At 34.0% G+C, this 27,458-nt stretch overlaps 1 long non-coding RNA gene across 1 annotated transcript in view; it reads right to left on the reverse strand.

Moving 5' to 3' along the window:
* Positions 1–4,129: 4,129 nt before the first annotated feature.
* Positions 4,130–27,458, reverse strand: part of LOC126966305 (uncharacterized) — a 37,698-nt gene continuing 14,369 nt past the window's right edge. Inside the window, exons 2-3 of the long non-coding RNA XR_007729710.1 lie at positions 22,864–22,892; positions 4,130–4,299 (exon numbers count right to left, since the gene is read on the reverse strand). This is a non-coding gene — a long non-coding RNA (uncharacterized LOC126966305). The remainder of the gene's footprint in view (positions 4,300–22,863; positions 22,893–27,458) is intronic.

Raw genomic sequence — 27,458 nt, forward strand, 5'->3', positions numbered from 1 at the left:
TAGAGGGACTAAGCCTAACATACCCAAATCTTTATTACAACTAGTATATTAGACGCAAACATAACTGTGTAGGGGTCATTTTCGCATGCGTGTGTATATGCAGGGTGTTACCCCACGCATTATAGCGGGGTCATTTTTACCCCATTGCGTTACCACCCACTCGACTCATCATTGGATATTTGAATTACTTATAAGCAATTTCGTAATTCGAAATTCGATTTTTGCGGTCCGTTATCGAATTGTCGCTGATTTGTGTAGTTTTATTATGGTAATGACAGTTGAATAAAACACTGAATCCTACGTCACTTAAGTTTTAACAGAAATATTAATTTCGATTAACTGTTAGTCATGCCTTTATCAGTAGCGTGTAAGGTACCGTTCCTCTCACTATGGTGCCACGGTTCGATTCTCACCGACAATGTACCAGTGTGTTTTCAGTAGGTATTCGAACTCATATATCATAATATATATGCATACCTTATGATTCCTATGGTCTTACTGGAGAGAACATGACATTAGATATACTCGTTTGCTCTCCTTATCCATAAGAAAAGTAGAGTTTGTGTATGTAATATTAAAAATATAAAAAAAAACTGCATGCGTACAAAGTACACATGTCAGACGTAAAACCTGCATTGTGCATGAACCTCTCAACTTCATATGAAGTCCTGGTACATGTTGCTAGGATGAGTAAAGATTTCAACCGCTATAAAAGACATTACTATCATTTCTACCATATTTATGTTCTCCTGGTGTCTATGTAGTAATACATCGTGCGCATGACGTCAGAATTTAGTAAGGTATACTCGCGTCATACATAAGACAATCTCTTCTTCAACTATGATCGCCTGGTACTAAAACTCTGTAGAATGCTTCCCATCTCATTTTAACAACGTTAAATTTTATGAATTTATGTGTAATCTTTTTACAGTCGCCTTTTCGTTTCATCGACTTTAAAATCACAAAGATGCTAAAGAAATTTTCACTTCAAAAACAATATACAATGATGGTAATGAAAGCATTTATCTCTAGTTATGTTACAGAGTAACATGTAAAGATAAAAACCAATTTATTTAAATGTACTTTTGGGAAATGAATGCGGTCGCTAATTTGAGTGTAGCATGGGGTGCGATAATCGCGCGACCATTTTGATGTAAATGTTTCGACCGATGCTCATACGAACTGCGGTTCCATATTATTTATCTTTATATTCATCAGCTGCTTATTAAATATTATGCTGTTTTGTTTCGGATTAAAATAATTTTATTTTGTCGCCAGCTCATGTCGTGTGAAGTTACCTTAATGAAATTGCTACTGTGCTTTTTGACTGCTTTATTAAGTGTAATATTTACTATTTATGTGGGACATTCTAAGTGCTTTAACGGCCGGAGTTTGTGCCGATATCGAGAATTTCCTTACAGAAAACCCTATACAATTGAGTTATAATTTTTTTTTTGCCAATACTTTTGCCATAGGTATATCTTTTAATACCAAATTTATAAACAAGTATCATCCTATCTATAATATAATGTATTTAAGCTCTATTACCAATTCAGCGAGAATTAAATAAAGTGACATATATCCATTGAGGATGTGGGAGAAATGTGAATGGGAAATGTTGAAAAATGTCGACCGGTCAGGTCAACAATAAACGAGTTTGACCGAGTGATACCAGAGTTTGGAAAAAGAAAACGGTATGACGCCGTCCTCTGATGCCGTCATGCACGCAAGATGGATTTTGTTGAATAATACAAATCGTTGTTTAACTTCTTCAAATAATTTTTAATAAGTCTTCTTAAATTAGCACATTCACACAAAGAATCCGCATTTGCCATGCGTGTTTGCTATTTCCATACCTATATTACTTGATTTACCTTAGATAACTTAGATTTTACCCGTAGGTGGTTGCACCGGGTGCCGGCTAGACTATGGGTACCACAACGGCGCCTATTTCTGCCGTGAAGCAGTAATGTGCTAGCATTACTGTGTTTCGGTCTGAAGGACGTCGTAGCTAGTGAAATAACTGGGCAAATGAGACTTCTTATGTCTCAAGGTGACAAGCACAGTTGTAGTGCCGCTCAGAATTTTTGGGATTTTCAATAATCCTGAGCGGCACTGCATTGTAATGGGCAGTATGTATCAATCACCATAAACAGATCGTCCTGCTCGCCTCGTTCCTTATTTTCATAAAAAAAAATGAAGTAATTGTAAGGCAAATTGTCTCCGAAATATATACTATATTACTATTTTATTGACCAATGACGTCTTTTATATTACATTTAAATCGTAAACGTGTTTCCACTTCGGTTGTTATCACTTTAATAGTCGTTATTTTGATGACGCAATACACATTAGAAATGATTTATATTATAAATATGCTTCGCAGATGTTACTGAAGACATACAAGAAACCAAAGAGTAAGCGTGTGACCTTTAATTATAATAAAAAAATGTTGTTTTCAAGAAGAATTCAAAGTGATTGTTAATTTGTTTTGACGTTTCTAAACTTACGACCACTTTTCCCGCCTACTAGCCCTGTTCTAAATTTGAAGGGACCGCCAAAATTAAGCGACACATTTAAAGAATGAATCGTATCTGAGTAGTGTAGAGTTGGAATTCGCTTTATTTGGGCACGCTGTTGAGTTTTCGCATAACATTTGTTGGGATGGATCCCTTCGACGTTGCCCCTTGTAACCCGTCCGGAATGTTTGAGGGTTGCCAGTGCACGTGCCATGCAAGATTTTATTTCACAAAAACTCGTGCGTGCTGTATCTATATCACGTTATAATAAGTACGATTGGTGCTTGGCTTTTAAGAATCGCATCAATTTTCCAGTTATTTTCTTGCCCTGTATTCCATTTTGATATTTAATGTTTAATACATGGGATGCAGTACGGTTTTTTGGATGCAGTTTCGTTTGGGAATAGTAATGTTATGTACATTTTGTAATTCCGTCTAATACTCGAAGTAAAAACTAGCTAGTTTAGATTTCGATAACGTCACAATACGGCTGGGTTTAAAATTTGAACTATCAGTGTCTGTAATTATGATGCTAAGATCATTTTAACGTCTACATAGACAGCAGTATAAAAGGTCGAATAAAATATAAGTTGACAGTTAACCTCTATTTTGAGCAATGCACGCACGCCGACACAAATTGACATACAAATCGCGCAAGACGTAATTTGGCACGCACACTTAAGTAATAAACCTGGCCTGTTTTGATCGGTTGTCTGGCAGGAAGGGGCTCTATCTAGATGTATAAATTATATAAGTTACGATGTTATTTAAAAAAAATATAGAACTATGAACGTGTATATTCTATTGATTATCATACATAGTAAATCGCTAATTACGTACTAGGTGTAGCATGAAAAAATGTATATAGAAAGCAAATTGTCATTTCATACATAATTATCTATTAGAAAATACGCAACAATGCACAAAGAGCATTGTGTTAGATACAATGGATGAGTCACAGTGACGTACAGACAGACAATGCGACAGGGCTCCTTCTAAATGACACATTAACTGGTACACTATATGTGTAGTACATTTTCAGTGGAAAGAAGTAGCAGTCTAAGATATTGACGAGAGATATTTCTAATACTATCCGAATATTTTCGGAAGGCAAGAACAAAAATATTCTGGAGGAGCAAGAAATATTGTTTATTGAAATATGTAAGGGGTTGTAAATAGCAGACTGCACCTTTCGGTTTCAGTTTGTGGGCAAAAACGGTCAGCGGCATAATAATAAATCTTATGCACTACATACCCCTAAAAAAGTAGCTTTTAAGAGAAAAAAAAAATAACAATCTCAAAATATTGCTCCAAGAATATAGTAAATCACTGACAAACTTCGTGCAATTCACAATTTTATTCACAAATCGCTAATTACATACAACTACATTAAAATAGGTATTTTCATTCTAATAATAATAGTTCTGGTATTTTTAGCACAATTAAAACTGGTTCCATATATCTAAATAATGATTAAAATATACAATATTAGAAAATAAACGTTTATCTCAGTTCATATTGAGTCTAAAGTATTACATATAAGACTTAATAAGATTTAATTTGACAGATATTATATAATATATAACGTCCTAACTCGTAACTCCCAAAATAAATCAATCATAAAACGAATAAGTATTACAAATTCAATAATAACGAAGTATTGTGTTACTGATTTCATTAATAAAGAACGTTGACTTTAAAAAATCTACGCCGGATAGAACAATAACTTACCTATGTCACTTAGTTCCAGCAATTCACTTTAGCAAGCGAGTTTAAAGCCCTGTAACAAAGAAACACAAGTGTTAAACAAAAAACGTATTTCAATGACGAACAGACAATAACAGTTGAAAAAAAGACCGCGATCCATCAATCTTTGATGCAATTTTTTTGCGATACGTTCAAAAAACTCGTGACCTTGTAACGGTCATCAATGTACCGCCAGTAGAATGCATTAACTTGTATTGTGACGTTATTGGGCCAACTTATCTGTGTTAGAATTTATGGACAAATACATTTCAATCGATACATAGTTCTTAGAACAATATTTATTATTTCCATTAATTATTTTGTCATATTATATATTTTATGTCTAATATTTAAGACATTTTGTTTTTAATTTATTAATAATTGATACCTAGTCGTTAATACGTACCAATCAATGGTAATATAATGATACTGATTCTTTCATTTTAATTTTGGCAATATTTCTAAACTTTACGTATAATTATCATAATAACTCTTAAGAAAATAGCATCTTTTTATAATATCCACTGCTATACTAATATAAGATATTATTTCACCAGAAAATACATATATATGTAGAAAAAACATACTTTATCAGAACCTTTCTCATAAAAACATGACGTGTACAAAAATGAAATATTTACCAAGTCAATTACCTGAAAAACATTCTCAAGGTCATTCTACAAAGACCGTATATTTGTGTCTACGTACAATCAAATCTAAGGTGCAAATTGTATTCATTGTGTTGCTGCGGTCACCGATCGGCCGGTCCAATGTGAACGCACCCTGACTCATTTGGCGTACAATAACAATTTATATACAATATTGAAACAGCTTTACCGCAATATTGATAATGAGCGAGTCAAATTCTTGCGCATAAAATTTAGTATATGTTATGTTCAAATTGTGGTTTGGTAAATTGTTTTTTGAAGTAGATACTTGGATGGACAAGATGGGTAGTTTTTTACCTATGTGGAAAAATATTGTATGTAAGTTTTGCTAGCTATGTACTTAAATCTCTTTGCAGTCACTATTTTTAGATTTTGCCGTCAAATAATGACTTGAAACAAAAGAGAAAGTAACTAATACGAATTTGAAAACTAAATCAAATTATGCGTTGTAAGGTTCCAAAATCTTACAGGATTACTTTGTTTTGCGGTCGCCTGTCTTTCTGTCTGTGTGTCAAGATACTTATATCTCGGAAACGCGATATGGTTACCAAGTTGAAATTAAAAAGATATAATCAAGGTCGCTGTGAAAAATTCAAAGTTCTCAGTAAACATAAAAACTTAACGCGATTAACACTGAAGATTATCATTTATTGCAAAATAACGCCTAATTCATAAACAGAGGCTAATCATTAATTACATACCAATCATCAAGTGATAATTGCAAAAGGTTTCCTCCACCACCAGAAATAACGTCAAAATGCACATTCGACCTGCATAATGTTAACATTGAATCCTACAACCACGGGTTTTGCGAAGATCTTCATGCCTCGCACAGGGACATTGTGGAATCAATTACCAGCTGCGGTTTTCCCGATACCAGGTACCTTCAAGCGAAGAACATACATCCACCCTAAAGGCCGGAAACACATATCTTGGCCCCTGGTGTTGCGTATATACATAGAAAAATAAATATCATATAGCGGGGTTGATTTGGAAACATGTAAAGCCACGCGGTCTACGATATATTCATCGTTTATATAGATTATTAGCTGACCCAGCAAACGTTGTATTGCCCATATTAAAATCGCGATACAAAAGTAACTGTTGATCGTAGATGGGTGAAAATGTATGAAGTTGTATATATTTTTAATGCCGACTCATAATCAAACAAATTTAAAAATGACAAATAAATAAAAAAAAAAATTGGCGTGGACCACCCTTAACATTTAGGGGGATGAAAAGTAGATGTTGTCCGATACCCAGACCTACCCAATATGCACTCAAAATTTCATGAGAATTAGTCAAGCCGTTTCGAAGGAGTTTAACTACAAACACCGCGACACGAGAATTTTATATATTAGATAATACCAATCAGTTGCTAGTCGTGACTCAGTGAACACAATTTTTGCACGGGCGATGATTGTGCATGATTTTTTACTAGCGTGCAATGTCCGCCGCGACCTGAATGCCCCGACTTTGTTGAGCTACGTCCTTTAGTTTTTGTATACCTCAAGCAATTATTAATTTATTTTAAATGATACATGAATACGGTCGAGGGGTCTATTAAGCAACGGGTTGCAAATTCCCATTAGGAACATTGCATATTTTGCGTAAACTCATATATAAATCGAATAACGCCGTATGTCAAAAAATTTCACTTTTGCATGTCAAAATTGTACACAACTTTGTTTTAAAATTGGACACGATTGTGAAGAATTGACAACACTATATAATATATTGTAAACTATACATAATCTATTTGAAGGTACAGAATGGAATTCCGAAATGTCGTCATAAAAATTTCATTCCAAAAAATTCGCTTCTGAGCGACAGGCATAACTACTATATTATGTAATAAAATGTACCAATAATGCTTAAATTAACATACGAAATGGTGATAACACCAGCTGTAATCAAAGCTGTGACTAGTTTGAAAGGAAAATCACTCAATTAATGCCATCAACATCAAACAACAGTTGAAATCATAGCACAATATCTGGTCTATTTTAAGTTGTTACGAAGAAGATTGACTTATTTTATTTATTGCACTTAATTATCTATTAAATTAATTCCATAACTGAGCTAATTACTAATTCACTATAATAGTTTTTTACTAACAAACACTTTGGCCCTTCCTTGGCATTAAGAAAAAATTTATGCTATAGTAACCTTTACCACATAAACGAGTTTTTAACAATTGTTTTGAAATTCGTAACACATTTATTTTGTACATTAACTGGGATTGCGGCGTAAAAGCATATACATCGCCTAATAAAAGACTTAATAACTCTTGATAGAACTGAGTAGTAGGCACAACAAGTTGATTTTTGTTCCGCATGTTAACATTATGATTGTCGCAGTTCTAGGAAATTCGTCGAACGCATTTATCACATCACACTATTATTTAAGTCATTTTGCGATGTGTTAAATTGATTTCTATCATTCTTGCGCAATCACTGATACTGTTCGAGAAATAGGAATAGAAAAATATTTATTTATCATAGCTTTCATGGGAAACTCTGTGCGTTTCTATAACAAACTACCATCAAAAGTGACAGAGCTATCAGTTCGTCATTTCAAATCTTATATCAAAAAACAATTAACTAAGGAAGCCTATTGTAGAATAGATGATTTTATAAATGCCAAGATAACTTGGCCAGATGTCGCTCCATCTCGCAATGACAGCTTGACAATACCTCAGGTTCTTGTAAACCGGTGTAGAGCTATGACTAGTTTTTGTATAATATAGTGCAATAGTATAATTATGGATACAACTTTGCATTTTTGTATATTAGAATAATTTATTTTGTGACGATTCAATGTGATCCTCGAGATTTTATTGAGAAAAGATACAAATGATTTAAGTTTTCTTGTGTGGGAAAGGTTATTATAGCATAAACGATTTTCTTAATGACACCACGGACTGGGATTAAAGCGAACACCCTCAGGCTCTTTAATTATTAATGTTTATTGTACGATATTACATTGTAATCCATATTTTATATAAAAAAAAAGGCCGCTGAGTTTCTTGCGTCCATTCTTCTCAGGTCTGAGGCAGTCTTTTGAATGGGATTTTGACGTTCAATAAGTGATTATGAATCCTATTTTGAATAAAAATATTTGAATTTGAATTTGAATTTAGTGTTAATTCCGCCAATATTTGTTTTTAAAACAATTCGACACGTGTTTCGCCTCTACACGAGGCATCCTCAGGACGTGTTGTCTAGCCAAAATCGGGCACGAGAAAAATCATTTGTATAATTATGGATTTCCGCAAAGTAACGCCTAATTCAATAAATTTTCTTGAATAAAGACATTCTGGTTCTGATTCTGCAGTGAAAATAACATGACACAATGCAACAACACTTGGTAAACGTTATGTAGATACATCAGTTCGTAAAGGGGCTTTGACATGGGGAGAAGAACTGATAAGAAACCCCCTGCCATATTTAAAGTCATATAACAACTTACCTACTTAATATCTTAATATATATAAATCCTGACGTTTGTTTCCAATGAACTCCTAAACTAATGAACGGATTTTAATAGGGATTACATCATGGAGTGTAGTTTAGTCTAACTTGAGACATAGGATAGTTATTATTTCGATTTGGGACCCATTTTTTTTTTCCAAAATTTATTTTATATTGACTTATTTTCTGTGAGAGAATTTATTGACACGGTCAGTTCTGCTGTGAAACAATAAGTAATTATAACAACACGGACCATATTTTACACAATAATTCTCTGATATTATGAAATATTATTGACAAATTCATAAAAGAAACAGTATTTTGTTTATTATGTACAGAACAATGTCTGTCGGGTCAGCTTCCAATAAAGAAATAAGGGATTGCTTGTAACTAATTCTAGTAGGCTTCATAAGATACATAATAGCTTTAAGGTTAAATGTATACGCTTCTATAATAAAGTCCCAGCCACTGTTCAGGCAATATCTATAAATAAATTTAAATGTTTTATAAAAAAAATGGCTCTATCGTAAATCCTATTACTCCATTGCTGAATATCTAAGTGATCGGACAGCCTGGGACTAGATTGTGATTATTTTATAGCGATAGAAATGACTGTAAAATATTGTATCTTTTTATTGAAAAGAGCGCAAAAAAAGAATGCTGGGAGAGTTTCTTGCGCCGCTTCTTATCTCTCAGAGCGCCATTTGCTTCCAAAGCGGTAGTAGTATCTAGTAGTTATCAGAAATGACATCAAAAAGAATTCTAAAGGAATCAATTTTGAGAAAATAAATGCCTTTTATGCCTTTATTATGCTATGTTAGGTGGCCTGCACAGAAACAGACAAGAATCATGAATCATTATCCTCTATATAATCTATTATAGGTACTATAAGTAAGTCTTGATTGTCGAGGAAGCTTTAATATATTTATTGAAGACCTTATTTTATTATCATTTATGTTTATAATAATAAAAAATGACTAAGATGTTGTTTAAGAATTAAAAATTGTAAATGTAAATCTATGTCGCTGCAATTGTTAAGGTGTTCAAAAATAACTTTCAAAATATTTAAATTGTAAATTTATATTCATTTCATAACTTTATTATTATTTCACTACCATGTCGATAAAACTTTTGTTAAAAATAACACATTGCTGAATGGAGACATCTGGTACAGGCATTATTTGCCTGAAAGGTGACTCCGGCCACTAGCTGCTGTAAACTATGTCTTTAAGAGAAATAAATTATTATTATCTTAATATATATAAATCTCGTGTCACAATGTTTGTCCTCAATGGACTCCTAAACTAATGAACGGATTTCAATGGGGATTACTTCATGGAGTGCAGTTTAGTCCAACTTAAGAGATAGGATAGTTTTTATTACCCATAATTATTTTTATTTCCAATATTTGTTTTGTTTGGACATATTTTCTGTGAGAGTATTTTTGACGCGCGGTTTGACAGTTCTGCTGTGAAACAATTTCATTATAACAACAAGGAGCATATTATTATGTTACAATGAAAAATTATTGACAAATTCATCAGAAACTGTATTTTATTTATTATGTACAGAACAACGTCTGTCTGGTCAGCTATTTATTATATATATTCTTATCTCTGTATCTAAACCATATTGCTATGGACTGTATTTGTAAGTGAAGTGTTAACATATTAGTTAATGGTAGCATTATTTTGTGGCCATCTGAATACAATAACACGCATGTGTTCATTGCAACGGTCGGTTATACATAAATTTGTTTATTTATCCGTGAAAACACCCCGTCATCACTAGCATAACATTCGTAAACAACAGGAGGGTAACTCTCACGTTTTTTTTTATTAAAAATAGATATTTTTAAACTTATACAGGGAGTAATCTAATGTTGTATAAATAATTTGTTTGGCAACAATATCTAACACGTGTATTACAAATAAGTACTTTACCAAAACTAAGGTTGGGTTGAATCATATTAGCTGTGATTTTGGTTAAGGATTGGTCTTCGATGCGCTCCAACTAGAGACCGCACTACCTAAGAACAATAGCTTTTTTATAACGGCAACTATTAGATGCTTATGTGCGTGGCATCTAGATACTCAATAGCTTCTTTGAAATTTTGTAACATAAGCTTCGTGTTATTTTACATTTAAATTAATAAATACAAAATACTTACTGATGATATGTGATCCCAGTGTCTTTCTTATTTCCTGTAGTATTCTTTTTACATAGTTTTACTACGCAACCCGTTTAACATTTTAGTTTCAAAGTTTAACAGAACACGTGGTATGTCAACGTCACACATTGTTCGAGACTGGCTCGATTACGCCCGCTTGGGCGTAGTATTTGTTACCGCACTTTGCGACTACGCCTGCGGTTTTTAGGGAGCGCAGCGGAGACCAATCCTTAATGTAAGCTGTTATAGTTAAGGTTTAAGTCAAATTTAACGTTAACAGTAACGTTGAATGCACTAAATATTAGTGTTTACTTCAATAACTAGACACGCTGTAGTGGAGTTTAAATAACATTTATTAAAAGCGTAAACATCTCCGATACCTATTCCCAGCTCATCAAGACATAACCAATAAAACTTAGAAACATACAGGACTCATCAAGGACCTTAAAAAATAGTTCTACCTCCACAAACCAGGTAGATAACAACAACATAATACATAAAATTCAACTTTAATACGTACACACTAAGGTTGTGTATGACTTGTACGTTATAATTTTATCGAGGCTGCGACAAAAACTAATTAAATTAACCGGATTTAGTGACTGTATAAAGATAGAGTTATATTTAATTAATGTTATGATTCGTTAAGCTCCACTTCAGATCAAGAAGTGTTAGTTTTTTGACGTAATCCAGCGGATCTTGGTTCTGTGTTAGCGATGCGACAAAACCTTATCTACAATCTTAACACGCTCAATAAAATCAATCAGATATATCATCAGGTGCTAACAGATACAGTATACGTATTTTTTACATTTTATGCCTAGTTTTTATGCTTCAGCCAACGGTTTTTTTTTTATGAAAATAAGGGACGAGACGAGCAGGACGTTTAGCTGATGGTAATTGATACGCCCTACCCATTACAATGCCGTGCCGCTCAGAATTCTGGATAAACCCAAAAATTCTCACATGATATGTTAAGTCTCATTTGCCTAGTAATTTCACTAGCTACGGCGTCCTTCAGTTCGAAACACAGTAATGACTACACATTACTGCTTCACGGAAAAAAATAATGGGCGCCGTTGTGGTACCCATAATCTAGCCGGGTTCTTTTGCAAAGGAGCCTCCCACTGGTAAATTGAATCTTAAATCCATTATTTTATCATCGATATTAATTTTATGTCAGAATATATTAAGTCGTTGGAATATAAAAAAAACAACACATGGTTATAAATGGTTCATTGACTCACCGAAAATGTTTCTTAAATATTCCTACCTGGAAAAACTTGAACATTTTAAGGAACATTACATTTATTTGTTGATTTATAAATTAATAGCTTACAAGTATTTTCGATATAGTGAATATTTATATGTTAACTATTAGACTCTTGATTCACAAATAAATAATATAAACTTATGTAATATAATTCCACCTTCGCACGACACGCCACAAATTAGGATATCATCCCCACCATCTGGATGTGTGGCGGTCTTCCACAGTGCGGTTTTCAAGGAGCTTTCTTCCACGTACTACTCAGCTGTGGAATGAGCTTCCTTGTGCGGTGTTTCCGGGACGATACAACATGGGTACCTTCAAAAAAAGCGCGTACACACACGTTGTGATTCCTCTGGTGTTGCAAGAGATTGTGGGCTGCGGTGATCACTTAACACCAGGTGACCCGTACGCTCGTTTTTCCTCCTATTCCATAAAAAAAGATGAGTAATGATGTAACTTTTTTTTACTTTAATAGCACAAGATACAACTCTTTAAGCCATTATTGTGTAACAGTAATCTCAATGTCGAGTAACAATTACTCTCTATTTACGAATCCCACGTTGCTTTAAAATATGTCTTAGATTATCAAGCTTCTAAAAGATATAAATAATTAAATTCCGTTTTTAAAATATAACATCTGTTTCAGTAAAACTAATTGAAAGCGCATTTTAAATTTGGAATATTCGTTACTCGATCTCGATTTCACTTTCCGAAAAAGTAACTCGATAACTTCAACACGGACAATGTGGTGGGCGCACTCGAATGACTAATTCTATTCTGATATCAAATAACGTTCCAATGAAAACGAATAAAAAACATAATTTTAACCCTTCTCAAGACGCACGCTATCGAATTAACGCATCCTTTTCGTGAACGAATGAAAATAAATAGAGTTTAACCTATTTCTGAGCGTGGCTAAAGATACCTGCATTAAGTTGATTCAGAGCGGTCCTGTCAGTCGACGATGTGTGCTAAAGTTGGTAATGCACTCAGCGCTGTATTGTGGTTTGATAAATAATGATTACCTATTGCCGGTTTTGTGGTGATAAGAAAACTTCGTTTACACCGAACTCTCTTCAAAGTCGGAATGATTTTCCGTACATAAAAATTGTGTGCAACTTAGAACAAATACTGTAGTCGCTATCCTGGTTTAATAATAATGCGTAAGAGGTGATTGAAATCCAAAAGCAGGCATTTTCAAACATGACCACGGAGAAATTAAACAAAAGTAGGCAATGATCAATGAGTTAAGTATTAATTTATAGTGCAATGAATATTGCTATTTATACAAATTATTTAAGTTTTCTTTAGCAGTCTCGTGCCAGATTTTGGCGAGACAACACGTCCTGAGGATGCCTCGTGTAGAGGCGAAACACGTGTCGAATTGTTTTAAAAACAAATATTGGCGGAATTAACACTAAAGAAAACTTAAATAATTTGTATAATTATGGATTTCCGCAAAGTAACGCCTAATTCAGTAAATTTTATTAAATTGCTATTTATGTTTATATATATCGTTTTGACTATATATCTTTCTTTATATGAACGAGCAATATGAGATCATTAAAATACTTTCAAATAAGTCGAAATTCATAAATATTTATTTCAATAGTTAAGAAATTCATGTGTGCCACAAGCCTAATAATACTCGAATCTCTACATTTCAAGGGATCGTATTATTTACATTTTTTGCCTCAAAATGTGGAACAAAAAAGGGTAAAGAATAAATTTGAACGCTTACCAAATGTCTTTGCGACAGGTTGGGTCTCTCTTATACCGGATTTATGAATTCCTTACTTATCTTGTGTATAAGAAACCCGAAAGTAACGTTGATTTAACGTTATTACTGCCTTTGTAGGACCTTTCGAAAGAGTTATATTTATAACCGTTTTTTGTCAATAAAATTATTTAATAAGCATCTGTGTAATAAATTGTTCTTTATATAGGCAACTATGCGATCGGGTAAGATAATACGATGTAACTACTGGTTAGAAGCGGTTTTAATGTAGGTTTATACCTAGATATTTGAAAAACATTTAAACTTCCAAAACTTTGGCTTTCTTTAACTCAGTCATTTTTCTCTTCTCTTGTAGACTTCACTTATCTAATCTTTGATGCCTAAGAATAATGACTTTTACAATATAAATGTTATAAATTCTTTTTGAGATTGTCAACTACCAATCCGTGATTCCAGTGAAATACCATTACCGTTAGCACTATACACGTATAGGTTTGAGAATTCAATTTTTTAAACGAGCACGAGACGGGCCAGCTACTTAGCACTACTAAAAACGAACAAATTAGGGCAAGTATGTATGTTTATTTAATAGGTCGCAAAACTTTTTAACAACATTTTTTAAGCTATGAATACATGATTGGATTTGGTCCGTCCGAGCCAGCGGACGTGGTCCGGTACTGGACCATATTATGGTATGTCGTATTGTCCATCGCGAAAAATTAAGTAATAATTGTGAATAATTTAAGTAGGTATGTATGTATTATGACAAATAAATATCTTTAAACCTAAATGTGAAAATATGTTACATTTTAGTGTTAAACTTAAGCAAATTGATATACTTAATATATATTATACAAAGTAGCTATAAACTAGTTTTAAGATAATATAACAACACGTGTCATGACCGTACAAGCACAATACTTCCATATAATATATAGGTACTATTAAGCATAAGCAGCAGTTTACGTCCACCGCCGAACTGACAGTAAACGATTCTTTAAATAGCTCCAATAAAATATCACATGTACTTAAATAACATGAAATTAAACTTCGAGGTTTATAATTTACACAAAATAAACCGATGCACGCAATACGTCAACCAAACAAGGCATCTTAATTAGTGTCCGCAATTGCGCGCGAAAAAAGGAAATACAAAATGGCTGCCGTCGTCAGTGGTATGGAATGGCCGCGAATGCACCTGAGGTCTGAGATCTGAGTTCACGAGTTATCGAGCATTCGGCAATCTGCGAATAGCTTGATCTACGTTATCAAGAAACTTCTTAGGGGTATATTACACCGGGACTCCACGGTGGCGCAATCACCATGGTGTTCGTAAATTACCAAACCAGTCCCCATAAAGACACCAGAGTCATGAAGCGTCCGAGCTGGTCGCACCACCAAACTAATTGCGCAACCACACGGTTACCAGATGAGTATATTCAGAGTGCTGAATATATTTTGTTGGTAGCGGCGACTGGTTGAGCCACCGTAGAGTCGCGATGATATATATTCCTTAGTCACGTGGAGCATTTATGGAGCTGTTAAATTTGATAACCGTTCTGATTTGTATTGTTGCCAAAGTGTTAAGAAAGATATCATCATCACTATATTTGTATGACGTTCATTCAATGTGGTTTTCAAGATTTTTAGTTCCACATGCGAAACAAAAACCTGTACGCGATATCTCGTAGGGTTTTCAAAAGCTACAACTATACTGACTAATAGACGAAAGTATGATTTATGTGGAATTTATTAAAACTTTGGGGGAATCTAGTTTTTACACATAGGGAGCGGACTTTGCAGAAGATTAATCTTAAAACATTGTAACACACAATGTTTTAATTATTTTGTTATGAGAAGTTGAGCCTATACTCTGTTGCAACATCAGAAGCAGTTTTGGATTTTATGGTATCGTATTCGAATTCGTATCAACCTGGAAACTGAATTTCACAGCTTAGTTGTACATTGTACCAATTAAGTTTTATTAAAGACAAAAATGATGAGATTAGTAACCCAGCCCATTATAATGCGGTGCCTTTCAGGATGCTTGAAAAGCCTACAATTCTGAGCGGCACTACGATTGACCTCGCTACCTTCAGACATATGTCCCCAGCTTGAGACATAACATATTAAGTCTCATTTGCCCAGTAATTTCAATAGCTTTTTTTATGGAAATAAGGGACGAGACAAGCTGGACGTTCAGCTGATGGTAATTGATACGCCCTACCCATTGCAATGCAGTGACGCTCAGGAAAACCCAAAAATACTGAGCAACACCACAATTGCGCTCGTCACCTTGAGACATAAGATGTTAAGTCTCATTTGCCCAGTTACTCCACTAGCTACGGCGCCCTTCAGACCGAAACACAGTAATGTTTACACATTACTGCTTCACGGCAGAAATAGGCGCCGCTACAACGCCCTTCTTCCTCAAACATACTAATGACATTACTTTTATATATTTAACTATGGCATGCTGAATGATTCAATATTATTATAACAGCATATTCCTTGGGTTTAGCTAAGTTTAATAACCCTAGCAGCATGAACAATTATGGTTAATAATAATTAATACGAGCGTTAACAACAATGGTCTACTTTGCATACGAATAGACACACTAACAGCTGTTGCTCAACGTGCTCTACGAAGGTCACAACCGCGTGGTAGACAATGGCTCACTGCTATTTCGATGTTTTGAACGAACTATCAAAATAATGACGATTGTGTCACAATCATAGACTTACGGCCAATATTCAGTCTATCTCTTACTTGAGATTATCTTAACCATCGTTGACTTTTCTGTCCCAATAAACTTATCGACGTTAACTCACCTTATCCGTGCACGCTGTCTGTCAATCGGACGTATAGCTTATGCGAGCGATATAAATTTTGTATGGAAATTGCAATGCACGCGTCCCAATATAAGGCGATAAGAATGACTTATCGTGTATATTGGGACAGCTTCAGATTATTGACAGCTAATTACTGAGAGTTGAAGGTAATAATTTATCTCTGTCTGTAGTATATTTCAAACGGCCGTTAGAATATACTAGCTAACGTATAGACACAGAGTAGGGATGATTACATATGTATTAACAGCCTATACACATGGTCGAACTTGGTACAACCGAACCATCGGACGTGGTCCTGTGCCGGACCATATTCGATAGTAAGTCGCATTTTCTATCGCACAAATTTACTATTATTACCAGATTTAAGGTAGATATACCGCGTCCGATGGTTCAGCCGTACCAAACCCGATTTATAGTTTAATAGACGACCTGAGCGCCCGATAACGCGTGAACTATTTTGTCAATGTGTGCGTTTGGATTTTTTTTATGAAAATAAGGGACGAGACGAGCAGGTCGTTCAGCTGATGATAATTGACACGCCTTGCCCATTACAATGCAGTGCCGCTCAGGATTCTTGAAAAACCTAAAATTCTTAGAGGCACCACAATTGCGCTTGTCACCTTGAGACATAATATGTTAAGTTTCATTTGCCCAGTAATTTCATTAGCTACGGCGCCCTTCAGACTGAAACCCAGTAATGTTTATACATAACTATTACACGATAGAAATAGTTATACCCATAAACTAGCCGGCATCCTGTGCAAAGGAGCCTCCTCTTAATACTCAAAGTACTAAGGAGCAAATTCTTGCAAACCCGGCTGATTGTTTAATTCTCAATCAAAATCAATTACAGTAACGTTAAAGATTCGCTTATCTTTTCTATCTTGCTGTATCTCCATTAGGGCCAGATTTCGTTCAAACTGCGTGGATTTATCGAGGACCGTTACAATACATTAATTTGATAAAATAATTCCATATTTCAATTTGCAAAATAAGATTTTTGTTACTTTTTTTAATTTTCATCTATCGTCGATAAGGCAGGAATTGATGTTAATTTAAAATCACGACCATTACCTTAAACAGATTTATCTAATGTTACGAAATTTTCGAATAACAAGGCGAATTTTGTGCTTTTTAGCATTTTTATTAGTTTTTTTAAACTATTATATAATATTATTACGTTTCTATTGTCAAACTAACATTTTCACTAGCCCTCAGGTACCTACGTACTTAAAATACCACATCTAATGATCGTACCGTTTGGCAAGTGTAATAACATACAACGTTGCAGGCAATTTTCATAATAATTACATAATTATGGATCCGTAACTGTATGAAAAGAAAATAACTGCAATTACATTTCGGCCACAAATAGCTCCACGCCATTGACAAGAAAATGGCTAAACATTCCGTTGATTGCGTTTATTATTATCAAATCGATGTAAATATTATGTCAGTTAAGATGGAAGTGTTAATTAATACACAATTGATTTATAATTAATTCATAATATGTCATTGAACAGACGGACAAATGGCCGTTTTGGCAGTAAAGTCCTCGAATGGTGACCACGTCTCGGAAGACGTAGTGTTGGTAGGCTATGCTAAGATGGACCGACTGGGCAAGATCGCCGGAGTAGGTTGCATGAGTTGTGTTGTAGCGATCTTTGGGAGATGCCTTTGTTCAGCTGTGGACGTCTTCCGGCTGAAATGGGTGAATGGATGGGTGTCATTGAACGCTGTCTGTGGTGTTTCTAAGAATTTTCATTGTAATGTAATCTGCTCGTAGACTTACTAGCATATAGACAGACAATGCGTCGAGAGAGAAGAACATCTTTAACGAAGATACAACAAGATATAAAAGTGAATCTTTTTTGTAACCGATTTTGAATGACAAGTCGTATACAGTCAGCCACTCTTGTGAGTAGCTCCTAATTTTGAATATATAACTAGCGCACTAACGGGCTGTCAGGTCATCTATACGCTAAGTCTATGGTAATAATTCTAAGTCTATGGATCCACTCCTGACTACTTACAACGCTTCTACCTTTCTGTTCCCCAATACACAAAGTTAACAGACCATCTGATTGCGTTGCTAACGATGGTTGGCATAAAGGTCATCATTAAAATAATTATTTTCTTAACCATTTATGGTATTAAACGAAAAAGTAGTCATAGTAGTAATTGGGTACACAAATTTCCACTTAATTTAAGTCTAGTTCCTAGGTGTAAACTGCTTCTAGGGGCAAATGAGTTTTCTTTGTGTTAATTACGACGAACGCACCATAAAACTTTGCTTTCTATCAGCCACGCAGAATTAAAAATTTCTAATACCATTCATAATATAACCAATATTGTTCTCACATAAATTACAAACCATGCATGTACATCTATGGGAATAAGAAACTAGACAATGGAATAAAATCTTAATAAATGATCACATTCAAATAGGGTCGCAAGACATTTGCGTAACCCTTTCAATGTTGACACCTGGCCGTTTAGACCGGGAGTCAAAAATTTCCTTTATCGCATTAGCATAATATTTATAATATTGACAATGGGATGCATTATTCAAAGTAGCTGTGATTCCTCTTGTATTTGACATACGGTAGCTCGTTATTGTGTTTCGAGATAAGGGATAAGGCAACAATAGAGCACTTTATGATCGTGGTTTGTAAGATATCGCTTTCAAAGGTAACGTAGCTTAACTAACGAGAACTTGAGCAATACGATGTACATTCTATTTAAATTTGACTTTGCTGGTTTCAAATCAAGTTTCAATTAATGTTTACGAGATCCCTTGTTGTATCTAAGCGGATAAATTAGGTCGTGTTATCGAATCTTTTTGGGTTTAAAATTTATTTAATGATAACTCGTAATTACTTTACTCAATAAATACGTCAGCTATAAAAAAAGGATCGCGATTCCTGTATTTCTTCAATATTTATTTTCTAACATCTTCCTAACATTTATTTTGTCAGAGGTCGGAAAAAGCCACCATCACACACGACACAAACATAAATATCATTCTTCAAATCTGCATGTGTTCTTTATACTGCGGTTTACAAGGACCCTATTCTACGTACATGTAGGAATAAACTTTTCTGCGGGATTTTTAAGGGAAGATACGACATTTGATGCCTTCAAGAAAATGCGCACATCTATCTAAAAGTATAGAAACGTTGATGTAAAAATTTTGATGTTGCATGAGAATGCAATTGATGATCACTCTTGATTGCCTTCATATTCCAAAGCAATTTTTTTGACTATCGAAAGTATCACACTTTCTAAACCAAGATATCGATTGCATCCTTCAACCCAATTTAGTTTAAAATCCTTTTCACGTTTACAATAGACACCAGCCCTTTGTCTAAAAACCGTCAAATGATACGCATTAGTTTTTTGCCGCGTTATGAATACATTTGAAACAGGAAGGATGTGAAAGTGGGGTATTGAAGACACCGTATGGCGGTGAAGGGTTAGGGGTCTGTTAGACCGGCTGTGTTATAGAAAGAAGTATAATGGATAAAACATTGCATTAACGAATGAATCATTGTGGCTATTCATTATAATCCTTCATTACTACTAAGACGAGGAAAATTTAAATTAATTTTTAACCGAGTTCAAAAAAGAAGGGTGTGAGCCTTTGTTTTTTTTGTTTGTAATGAACCTGTTTAGATTTTTGTCATTTTAGTGAGTATTCTAATAGATTGGTCCTATTGTATTATATATTCGGTAGATTTTTACGCAAAAGGAACACATACGAGCGTAAGGACCACCTGATGTTAAGTGATCACAACAACAACCGCCGGCAACATTCTCCTGCAAAACCAAAGGAATCACAGGAGCATTGCCCCTTTTTTATTTTTTTTTAATGAAAATACGGGACGAGACGAGTAGGACGATCAGCTGATGGTAATTGATACGCCCTGACCATTACAATGCAGTGCCGCTTCGGATTTTAGAAAAGTCCATAAATTCTATGCGGCACTACAATTGCGATCATCACCTTGAGACATAAGATGTAAGCCCAGTAATTTCACTAGCTACGGCGCCCTTCAGACCGAAACACAGTAATGTTTACACATTACTGCTTCACGGCAGAAATAGGCAGGAAAATAAATAGAATAAATTTAGAAGGATGTACATTGTACTACTAGCAAAATATGTATGAAATTGAAAACAAAGATATTATTTCGAAAAGTAGAACTGATGAAGATTACCTCAAATAACATTTTTTTATGATAAGTAAGTACCTATATAATACTTAGACAACCAAAACTGTAAAGTATGGGGCTATACTATTTCATACAACGGCCACCAGATGGCGTTTTTAAAATTTATTTTATAAATATATAAGGCAATTTAAGAAAAAAAGACATCATAGATTAGGTATACAAAGAAAGTAATGTGCTTAGATAATATAATCTGAAAGGAAAAATATCTTATCAAGTCTCCGATAATATTAAGTTGGTCTTTCTTTAGTATTAGAGATGTCATCAATCAATTATTTTTATCGGCTTTCTCCTTGAAGTTTTCACGATTCAATATTTGTCACGGATAATTTCACCCGACGCCGGATGATTTATCAACGAATAGAATATGAATGAATATACAATTTAAATTTGTAACCAAATTTAATGGTTAATGCGGGACTCGAACTCGCGACCTCTCGGGTTCTGCGCGAGCGCTTTTGCCAACTAAGCCAACTGTTCGAGTGACGTATATAAAATTTGGTATGTATTGTTCAACTCTCAGATTGTGGCTGTATCTACAGGATCTACTTTACAGTTGATAACCTGCTCAACCCCAATAATTGCATATTAGGAAATTGACGTGAGACGTCGCTCTTTCAAATCTAAACAATTTGTTATTTTTAAAGTGATATCCCTTAGTCCTGGGATTAATAATTATACATATTAAATTTGTAACCAGAATTTATGAAACATGCGAGACTCGAACCCACGACCTCTAGGGTTCCGTCCGAGCGCTTAGCTCGAACTAAGCACACTGATTTAGTGACGTATGGTCCGTAAATTTTGGTATGTCTTGTTCATCTCTCAAATTTAATTTGTGATACCAGAAGCGAATGATATCAGACTTTTATAGTAAAAAATTATACGAATGAATGTGAAAAACCTTATATATAAAATTCTCGTGTCACAATGTTCGTTCCCGTACTCCTCCGAAACGGCTTGACCGATTGTCATGAAATTTTGTGAGCATATTGAGTAGGTCTGAGAATCGGCCAACATCTATTTTTCATACCCCTAAATGTTAAGGGTGGTCCACACGAATTTTTTATTTTTATTTTTTTGACATTTTTTTTTAAATTTGTTGGATTATGAGTTAACATTAAAAAATACATACAATTTCAAATTTTTACCCATCTACGATCAACAGTTACTTTTGTATCGCGATTTTAATATCGGCAATACAACGTTTGCTGGGTCAGCTAGTAATAGATAAGAATTAATTGATACTTATTGATACAGGAATACAAATATTAATTTTTGAAATAAATGTCTTACTTAGATTAATGGGGAAAACTTTCAAATATTGAGAAGAATTATTTATACATGAAATTACATATACGTGACAAGGCGAGAGGACAGTAACTAGAATTACGTTAATTAATTAGATTTATAAAAATACGCAATTATTTTGTGACTTTTTAGTACATGTTAATATATAAAGTGTTGTAATAGATTGTCGCTTGATTATTAGTAAAAAAATTTTTTGAGTAGGTACATAAATGCATTTTTTTAATATTAAATTTTATTTATTTAAAATATATTTTTTTGTTTTCTCTGTCTGTACTACGTTTTCAAAATTTTAAAGTTAAAAATGTAGAGCCCCTAGGTAATACGTTGAAGATATAAATCTAGGCCGCGACCGATGGGGAGCTATCAATATTGGCCTTATTATGACTGACCCACACATCAACGTGATAAGACAGCTTCGATAAAGGCCTAAATATAGAAAACGATAAACTAAATATTATAATGCATTAACAATTTGTATTTTGAATGGGATTCGATCGCGAGACCTAAGGCACTCGCGAAACGCCTTGTGTAACCACAGAGCTATTGGATGCGATCACCATAGTGACGAAATAAGCCATCTGGTTCTGTTTACATTATAGTCGCTGCGAAGAAATAAAGTTGTAAAAATAGGGTAATTGAATAAATAATTGTTTTTTTTTCAATAAGCCGATTTTTAATACATTTTTTTTTAACTTTTATAATTTAGAAAATATTTGACGTAATATGATATTTCAAAATACTAATAATTTTATTAATATGACTTTATTTAACTTCAAAATTAGAATACGTAATGAAAAAAATATAATTTCGCTTTGTCACAATTTAACTTTTTTTTTTATACCATACATATCCTAAACTTTTATAAAAAAATAAATATTACCTTCATTTGAATTCGAGCTCCTTTCTCAACTGTAACAAAATTAATACAAATAAGTAAATGATAATAAAAATGCCCGACAATTAATAATAATTAAAGCAAAATTAATTGATTTAATAAGTTATACTTAACTTATTAACAACTTGCATTAATAGACTTACTATAGTAAAAAAAAAAAAAACAACTCTCAATATTATTGTTGTTTCTGAGAGTACCATGAAATGTTATTAATACATTATTTATTTGAGTGTTAACTATAACTAGCCAATATCGTAACCCGTCAAAAAAATCAAAATCCAAATAAAAAACACGTTTGAAATTAATATTCAAACACTTTTCCACCCACACATTTGTGGGAAAAAACACACCTTAGTTCCAGTTGTCAAAGTAATAAAAATTTAATATACGTTCACAAAAATCGTCACCTTTTTGCTCTTAATAGTGATTTTCAATATTATAACACTAGAAATAAGGGATTTCTTGTAACTAATTCTAGTAGGCTTCATAAGATACATACAAAATAGCTTTAATGTTAAATGTATACACTTTTATAATAAAGTCCCAGCCACTGTTCAGGCATTATCTATAAATATTTTTTTTAAATGGCTCTGTCGTAAGTTTTTTAAGTGATCGGACAGCCTGGGACTTGATTGTTTTATAGCGATAGAAATGACTGTACAATACTGTATATTTTTATTGAAAAGAGCGCAAAAAAAAAGAATGCTGGGAGAGTTTTTTGCGCCGCTTCTTCTCTCTTAGAGCTCCATTTGTTTCCGAAGCGGTAGTAGTATCTAGTATATTAGAAATGGCATCAAAAAGAATTGTAAAGAAATCAATTTTGAGAAAATAAATGCCTTTTATGCCTTTTAACAGGAAGGCATTTCCTGAGAAGGTGAAGAAATATATAGTATTAAACACGACGGTGGGTCCATGGAGTGCAAAATGCTCCAATTTATGTATTTCTCTGGATGTTACAATAAAAATTCGATTAAGCATTCATTCATAGGGACAGTTTGACAAAGAAAAGGAAAGACAGAGCAAAAAGAACGCCGATCAGCCGATAGTAGTCTGAACTCAGTCACAAATACCTTCGAAACCAAAGGAATTACAAGTGCTTCCGGTCTTTATGAATGAAGTTCGTAATTTTTTAGGACGCCATTTTCTTATACCGTCGTTTTATCGTGGGAATTATAATTTGGAAATACCTAAGTAAAGTGACGTTGTACATAATTTTTTGATACAGAACCGAGTGTAATTTTAGTTTTATAGTTTTATTATAGTTTTACTAAGCTGTTGCCCGCAACGTGGATTAAAACGCGTTGTGTAAAAGTTACATTTGTATTATTATTTCAGTCAAACCGGTCATTTCGTGACCTTGAAAAATCAAGTTTTCAGGGGGACATAAAGAAAATAGTATGTACAGACAAGAACGAAAATTAAAAATCTTTTGTAGTTGTTACGTTTCGCCCGGACATTCATGCAAACAAACTCACAAACGGACAAAAAGATAAACACCCTGTAAAATACTTTTTGGCTTCGGCATTATTTGTAGAACACATAGCAAGGATTCTTTATAAAATATTCAATGTAAAGTTTTTACTTTGTAACGTTTTTATTATATATATGTACCTACTAGCGGACCTGACATAAGTTGTCTTCTACATACGTGTTAGATTTGAAAAAACTGTCCAGACTTTAGGAGATCACCAACATACGCAGGAGAATTATATATGGACTGTATTGAGAATCTAGAAAATCATTAAAATCGGTCCAGCCATTTAGGAGGTAGTTCAATTGGAATCTTAACCATCCTCGAATCCACTTGAACAGACGCAGAAAATTTCATTCAAATCGGTCCAGACGTTTGGAGGAGTTCACTGTTAACACACGTACAGGAAAATCATACTTATATATAAAGATAATTAAGCCTCTTATGTTAAAATTTGTAAGATTCGTTCTCCTCTACTTAACAAAAGGAATATTCCTACTGAATTTCAAGTCTATGTGCCTGATAGCTCTGTAGTTATGAGTACATAACTACATACATAGATAGAAATCTCATATTATATATAGATACTTACTAGCTAACCCGACAGACATTGTTCTGTAGATAATAAAAAAAATACTGTTTTATAGGAATTTGCCAATAATATTTCATAACATCAAGAATTATTTCGTAAAAAATGTTCCCTGTTGTTATAATGAAATTGTTTCACAGCGGAACTGTCAAACCGTGCGTCAATAAATTCTCCCATAGAAAAAATGTCCATAAAAAACAAATATTAAAAATAAAAATAAGTATGGGTCCCAAATCGAAATAAAAACTATCCAATCTCTCAAGTTAGACCAAACTGCACTCCATGAAGTAATCCGCATTAAAATCCGTTCATTAGTTTAGGAGTCCATCGCGGACTAACAACGTGTCACGTAATTTATATATATTAAGATATACATGAATGATTCGATAACAAGTTTATTAAATTACATCAAACTTTATAACGCCTAGGTTGGTAGTGTTAAGTCTACCCTAGAGGCGTTTTGCGATTACAGAAATAATTTGCAGTTGTCAAATCGTTTGCGGCGGGGTCGGCAGAATTGATAAATTCGTATCCTCATATTACATATCCCCATATGGTAATCGTATAGGTACTTATGTATATATTTTATGAAAATAAGGGACGAGACGAGCAGGACGTTCACCTGATGGTAATTGATACGCTCAGCCCACGTAGTGCCGCTCAGGATTATTGAAAAACCCAAAAATTCTTAGAGGCACTACAATTGCGCTCGTCACCTTGAGACGTAAGATATTAATTCTCATTTGCCCAGTAACTGTCCTAGCTACGGCGCCCTTCAAACCGAAACACAGTAATGCTTACATATCACTGCTTCACGGCAGAAATAGGCGCCGTTGTAGTACTCATAATCTAGCCGACATCCTGTGCAAAGGAGCCTCCCACTGGTAAACATATACAATGTATATCATTTTGTACTAACTGCAATATAAATAACATAAGAATAACATTTATAAATTGACATACACATTGCCATTGAAATAATTAATGATTTTCAATGTTTTAAATATAAAATTAGCAGACTTATCCCGTTGTTCCAAACTTGAGAACGGCTTTACCGATTGTATTTATCTTTTTTTTCTGATTACGGTTTAAGTCAAATTAAACATTAACAGTAACACTGACTTTACCATACACCGCGGAGTTTTATTGCACCATCGTATTCCTTAGCATAGTTAAAGTTAAAAAGTAAAATATCAAGTCAATTTCGAATATTTATTTGAAACAATTGACAGGCTATTTAACATTAACAATAGCTTTACGGCCGTTTTCAGTAACCTTTCTATCCTTAGTTGAACTTACTAGAGGTAGACAAATCTATCCTTTTACGCTTACTTACATTTCGATAACCTATCAACATAAAGGCATAAAAGGCATAAAAGGCAAGATCTATGGAGTTAAAAAATTGGTGCAATGACTAAGATAATATGTCCCTTACCTAATATACCTATACTGTTTTTTTTTTTATTAAAATTTCTTAGTATTTTCATATAAAATTTATGTCGTTTTTAAAAACACAAAATTTACATAAAACTAAAATATTTACATAGAAAAACATCAGCTTTGCAAACGCTGTAAACATATACGTTTCAGACGTGCCAATACATTGAATATAATCCATCTCTGTCTAATTTATCATGTACAATTCTAAGTGTCGAGCCATTCGTTTATTTATGCAAAATATTTGCATCAATAAGGGTTAGCTTCGTTCGCGCTTAAGCTAAATTGCAAACTGTTTTTGTGAATATTTTTACATTTCAAGTAGCTATTTTATAAGCAGTTTTGACAGGCGTCTTTACTAGCCATCGTGTTTTGCGAGATATATTTACGATCGTAAAGATAGTGTGGCTGTATCGAAATAAAATACGTTTATTCAAAATAGAATAGTATCTACTCGATCCATTTGACCGCGTGCAACGCAGTGCAGCTCGAATTGTCGGGGACCCAGTGCTCTGTGAACGGCTGGATCACTTGGCGTTGCGTAGAGTCATCACTTCATTGTGTGTCTTCTACCGCATTTATCACGGGGAGTGTTCCGAAGAGCTATTTCACCTGATTCCTGCCGCCGAATTCCACCTTCGCACGACACGCCACAAATTAGGATATCATCACCACCATCTGAATGTTTGGCAGTCCTCCACAGTGCGGTTTTCAAGGAGCTTTCTTCCTCGTAATACAAAGCTGTGGAATGAGCTTCCTTGTGCGGTGTTTCCGGGACGATACGACATAAAAAAACCTTCAAAAAAAGCGCGTACACCTTCCTTAAAGGACGGCAACGCTCTTGTGATTCCTCTGGTGTTGCAAGAGAATGTGGGCGGCGGTGATCACTTAACACCAGGTGACCCGTACGCTCGTTTGTCCTCCTATTCCATAAAATTAAAAAAAAAATGTGTATCACATATTGAACGTAAAAATCTAACATCCAATCGAAATGATATGATTCAGACGCAAGAGAGTCATTGTTTTATTTAAATTAAATCAAATTTATTCATATACGACCTGTATAGCCGAGTGGTTAGCGAT

Source organism: Leptidea sinapis, chromosome 10 (genome assembly GCF_905404315.1).
Source record: "Leptidea sinapis chromosome 10, ilLepSina1.1, whole genome shotgun sequence".
Classification (NCBI taxonomy): domain Eukaryota; kingdom Metazoa; phylum Arthropoda; class Insecta; order Lepidoptera; family Pieridae; genus Leptidea; species Leptidea sinapis.